The sequence below is a fragment of the Salvelinus namaycush genome, chromosome 8 (assembly GCF_016432855.1).
Source record: "Salvelinus namaycush isolate Seneca chromosome 8, SaNama_1.0, whole genome shotgun sequence".
Classification (NCBI taxonomy): Eukaryota; Metazoa; Chordata; class Actinopteri; order Salmoniformes; family Salmonidae; genus Salvelinus; species Salvelinus namaycush.
The window spans coordinates 41,555,913-41,562,034 of NC_052314.1; the positions used below are offsets into that span (position 1 = coordinate 41,555,913).

Consider the following 6,122-nt stretch of genomic DNA (forward strand, 5'->3'; position numbering starts at 1 on the left):
TGTGAATACTTCCTGAAGGCACTGTAAATATTGATGTTCATCCTAAAAAAAGAGGGGGCTCCCGAGTGGCACAGTGGTCTAAGGCACTGCATCTCAGTGCTAGAGACATCACTACAGACCCTGATTCGATTCCAGGCTGAATCACAACCAGCCGTGATTGGGAGTCCCGGGGTAGGCCGTCATTGTTAATAAGAATTTGTTCTTAACTGACTTGCCTAGTTATAATTTTTTTTTTAAAGGTATGGACCCCAGGAGGGGAGAGGTCAGGTGTGTGTGTGTGTGTGTGTGTGTGGTGATCAGATGTCTCCTGAGCTGTGTCATATGTGGGTATGACGTAAAGTACTTTCAAGTAAAAATACTTGAAAGTACTACTTAAGTTGTTTTTTGGGGGTATCTGTACTTACATTTTACATTTAAGTCATTTAGCAGACGCTCTTATCCAGAGCAACTTACATTCATATTTTTTTTTTTTTTTTGTACTGGCCCCCCGTGGGAATCAAACCCACAACCCTGGCGTTGTAAGCGCCATGCTCTACCAACTGAGCCACACGGGGCTTAACTTATTCTATTTTTTCCTCTGATCTGGCGGACTCACTAAACACAAATGCTTAGTTTGTAAATTATGTCTGAGTGTTATAGTGTGCTGCTGGCTATCTGTAAATTAAAAAATACAAGAAGATTGTCCCATCTGGTTTGCTTAATATAAACACAGCCTTATTTGAAAGAATATTTGAGCAATTACATTTCTTTTTTATATTTAAGTATATTTAAAAACAAATACTTTTTAACTTTTACTCAGGTAGTATTTTACAGGGTGACTTTCACTTTTACTTGAGTCATTTTATATTAAGGTATCTTCACTTTTACTCAAGTATGAAAATTGGGTAGTTTTTCCAGCACTTGTGTAATGAGACACTTTAATCCACTGACATGGATGGTTGTAATCGAGAACCTGCGAGTCGTCCCCTCTCTTTCTCTCTCTGTCACTCTCTCCCTCTTTCTTCATCTATCTCCCCCTATCCCTCCCCTCTCCCTGGAGAAGTACAACAGATTGGGCCCCTGCTCTAAAACACAGTCAAATAAAGTGTTTTTGTCTATACTCACTTAATAAAGACTCCTGAGACTGAAACTGAGTAGCCTATATTCCCCAACGCCATTCCATTGGCTGCTTTCCAACAGTGACCAATGAGCAATTTTGCCGTTTGAGTTCTTTGTTTGTGCAACTGCAAGGTATCATGAACTCCTGTGAAAACAGACGAAACAGCAGGTGTGAAGGATATTTGGCATGCTAGATTCTTTCTTAGTTGTTTACTGCCATCTTGTGTTGAACAGTGATACTGTCTGCTGTTAGAGCTGGGCGAACCTAACCTCGCCTCTAGAAATAGGTTACAGAGCATACAAACTTCCTTCCAGTCAAATCTATGGGTTGGATTATTTCAAATAAATAGTTTCAATATTATTTAATTTTCCGTCATTCAATTTAACTTTTAAAAAAATACAGAAATGTAAACGGATGTTATATACTGTAAAATAATAATCTACAGTTATCAAGTGTTGATTGATAGACCAATCCCTAGTGCAAAAACAGTACCAGAAACCCTCCCATTCAAACTGGTTTGAATCATATTGCTTTCTCGTTTAATGATAAGGCATTTTAGAATCGAGGTGTGTCCTTAGGTGACCCCTCTCCTGAGCTGACCTTGAACACCTCATGACGGTTTGCTTTGCTGAAGGGGAATGAGGTGGAATGGGACTCACAGTTTAGCAGTAGGCTCGGTTTACAGTAGACAACAACAAAAAAACTAAGCTGCATGAGGCAAAAAATATATAAATAAGAAATTAAATGTTTCTATAATTATTCTATAATTAAGAAAATGAGAAATTGATTGATTATGAATGTGAATATAAAGACCTATAAAGAATAAGAACTTTATTTGTATTTAATGTAACTCCCACAGTATGGGTTTTCCTTGGCTCCTGTGGGAGTTACACTAAATACAAATAAAGCCTAATCCTTGTTTGTCGACACAGTTGAAGAAAATCAACGATTTGTGGAGATTAGGAAACTTGTGCTCAAAATGACCATGCAGTCAGATTTTGTCTGTTCCAATAGGAAACTTCCTAAGTTTCCTGCCCCTTCACCCACAGAGTGATGTAGTACTTTTCCATTTCGCCTGTTTCAAGTGACAGCCTGTATAAATAAATGTTTTCTCATTAAGGAAGCCATTCAAGTTTAACCGTCTATAATGTACACTGAGTGTAAAAAACATTAAGGACAACTGCTCTTTCCATGACAGGCTGACCAAGTGAACGCTATGATTGCTTATTGATGTGACTTGTAAAATCCAATTCGATCAGTGTAGATGAAGGGGAGGAGACAGGTTAAAGAAGGATTTTTAAGCCTTGAGACAATTGAGACATGGATTGTGTATGTGTGCCATTCAGAGGGTGAAAGATTTAAGTGCCTTTGAATGGGGCATGGTAGTAGGTGCCAGGCGCACCGGTTTGTGTCAAGAACTGCAATGCTGCTGGGTTTTTCACACTCAACAGTTTCCTGTGTGTATCAAGAATGGTCCACCACCCAAAGGACATCCAGCCAACATGACACAACTGTGGGAATCATTGGAGACAACATGGGCCAGCATCCCTGTGGAACACTTTCGACACCTTGTAGAGTCCATGCCCCGTGTTCCTAATGTTTTGTAAGGGCGGGGGGTAGGTGTCCTTAATGTTTGGTACACAGTTTTGTACACAGTTTCATGATTAGGGCAAAAAGTTTTTCCTGGTTAAGGGGACATGGTGGTTTTGATTTTGACTTGATTTCCTGGAGTATTCCTATTTCAAGAGGACCTTGAACTGAATGTTTTGATCGGTAGCCTGCAGTTAGTTATCCTTGAACCATTGCCAAATGACAGGATGCTGAACCTCAAGGCAGCCGCTCAGTCCACCCCATGGACTCCTTGCTCATACAACTGTGACTGTTCACTCTTGAACTTTTGCAGTGGAACAACCAACCAGCATCCCTAAAGAGCTGTTGAGGTGTGGAATTATATTTCTTCATATTCATTCATTTTTAGTTAGTCAGGATAGCCCACTCAGTAGCCTAACAATTGCCACTGCTTCCCTTGGTGTCCTTTTAACCCATCAATATCCACATATATGCTATGCACATCACCTTATTTTATATTGAGTAGAGAATAGATATCATAGGTGAGGCTACTGATGTCACAACTGAACTCCCAGACCATACACTGTAAAACGTTCCCCTGTACATTTACAGCATTATACTGGCAGCAGTATACTGTACTCTAACTCTTACTGTAATCTTTTTTGGTATTGTAATGAATGAATAAATGGCTGAATAAATGACATTAATTGAGAAGAGGCAGGGTTTGCATTTTACAGTATTTTACTGTAATTGCATAGGATTGGTGCAAGCAGGTTAGCAGCTAGGTAATCACTGTCAGATTTCAATACTGTCCAATGTCATAACGCGGGAGGTTGTCTTCTCTCAAATGAGCCATTTATCATATTTTTGCGATATCCTACCTCAAGAAATGTGTAAGGTCCACCACATTTCTCCATTTGTCTGCTTCTTCAGTCCAGGGTGCATTGCATGGTGCTGTTGCATGGCAGTTGCGGATGTCTGACTCCACTATGCAAGGCACATCGATCTGCAGGTTGAACATGGTGGGATTGTAGACTCGTAAATTGATAGTGCAGTTTTTTTTACAGCTAACTAGCAATGTCACATGCTTTGGTATTATTGTGTGTAGCTACCTAGCTAGCATGCCAGCCAGCCCATAGAGAGAGCATTACATTGTGGGATTTGTAATCGACTTGAGCTGTAACAGAAATCCACAATGATTTTCACGTTGCTACCAACCCTTATTAAAACAATAAAATTCAACATTTGTTCACAAACAATATTATTCTCACATATTTGGTGTTATTTAACACTGTAAATGATAGGAATTAGTGCTTTTGGCTGGATTTTTCCTTAAATAACAGTATTTTTCAGTATTTTACCCAAACAGTATTTTCAGTATTTTACCCATAATGCAATGCAATCTACAGCATTAATTATGTAAAACACATTTCAGGTATTTTACTGTGCATTCAACAATGTTTTACTGTTAAAATGACTTTACTTTCTTTATTTATAGTGAGTAGAGAATAGAGATCATATCAAAGGCGAGGCTGCTAATGTTACAACTCCCAGACCACATCAGACAACAGTTGGGTTTATTTCATCCATCAGTAGGCCTATGGGTGCAATACAGATAGCTACTGTCTGTGTTATGGCCCACAACTCTCTCACACACTAGCCAGGCTGTTCATGTTTTTTCTGGGAAGACCTCTGCAGTGTGCTGAACCCCCACTGTCTTTGTCCTGAAGGCCTTCCACTGTGTTTTGAACCGTTACACACAGCTAGGCTATTTAAGGGAGAATGGTCGGTAGGTAGGACTAGGCTAGATTAACTGTAGGCTAACTAGCCTATCTTTAATCAGTGACAGACTCAGAGGCGATGCGTCATGTAGGGCAGGTGGGGCAGAGCCCCACCAATATCCAGGAGATTTTCATGCAACAATATGTGACCGACCGGCTCGAAATTGTGTTTTTTCTATTGGATAAAAGTAGAGACTCAGACCTAGAAAATGGTATATCATATACTACAGCTGAGTAACAATGGGAATCTAATTCTGATTTGAAAGTTGATACACTTGTAAGGTAACTTTTGAGAAAATTGCCTTTGAATGTTTTGGTACACCTACTGGAGAGATTTTCTTTGTCTACACCCATTCAGCATCGTTCATACCCTCTTAAGCTTTAGCCCCACCCATCTCTTTAAGGATTCGCATGTGAGGCCATATTGGGACCCGGTTCAGGAAACTAGGCATATGTCGCAAGTCACGAATTCACAAGAGAGACATTTTAAAGTTTTCTTTAATGTGCTTTTTATCAAATTGCAGAAATGCCTTCTGGAACATGTGAACTTTCATGTGCCTTAATAAAAAAACTTGTATGCCATCTGTAAATATGATTACAATTGTTAAATTACAAGCCTTATTGATTAAGCCACAGAAAAAGTGAGCAACCTTCCCACTAGCCATGATTGGCTGAGATAATGAGTGGGCTGGACATGCCGTTAGAGGAGTTCTGATTGGTCTGCCATATAGAAGGCTTCTGTCTATTTGAGCTGGTCAGTCTGTGTTGGTAATCCTGTTGAACGCGGCTTTTTTATGTATTGTGTAGTGGAGCTGCATAGCTAAGTGTTGCTCTACACATTCTGGAGGATCAAGAGATGGAGAAAACGTCAGTAAACGTTTGCAAAAAAGTGTCACGAAATTGTCGCCAGCCGAGCTGGTTAGGCGGTTTTCATGTTATCCAGAGGTAAACAAATCATCGGCCAGAGTGTCAAGTGTGCGCGTTCCGAAGATGGGTGGGGCTAAAGCTTAAGAGGGTGTGAAAGATGCTGAATGGGTGTAGACAAAGAAGAGCTATTCACTAGATACCAAAACACTCAAAGCCATTTTCTCAAAAGTGATTTTACAAGTTTATCAACATTCAAAGCAGAATTACTTTCCCATTGTTCCTCAACAATGAGGTGTATGATTTACAATTTTGTAGCTCCGAGTCTCTACTTTTATCCAATGTAAAAAACACAAATTTTGCTACATAAGAATCCAGGTGGTGAGTCACATGTACTAAACAACCAAACATTTCAAGACTAAAGGCTGGTTTATACTACGGCTGTGTTCGTAAATTTAATCTGGAGTGATATAGTGTGCTTAAGGGCGTTCGTGAACTCAGAGTGTTGTCAGATTGTCCACTGTTCGTAAATTCAGAGCGTTTCGCTCTCCTCGGACCGTTCAGAGCTCACACTGGACGCTCTGGCCAAGGAGTAGGGTTGATTCGAATGTTCTGACCTAACAGCAGTCAAGCTAACTGGCAAACGCTGGCTAGCTTGCAAGATACTTCCAGAAACAAATGAGAGAACAGCTCACTCTGACCATTTAGCACACCCTAGCACAGCTGGTTAGGCTGTATGTTAACTTGCAACTGTGCTGCTGGCAACAATTTAATTACGCTTTTTTGCCAATGTTTACTGACACCGGCCA

General features: G+C 40.1%; 1 non-coding gene across 1 annotated transcript; it reads right to left on the reverse strand.

Annotated features, from left to right (window-relative positions):
- Positions 1–481: 481 nt before the first annotated feature.
- Positions 482–555, reverse strand: trnav-uac. Its single transcript has one exon. It is a non-coding gene; the product is annotated as a tRNA-Val (tRNA).
- Between the last annotated feature and the right edge of the window lie 5,567 nt (positions 556–6,122).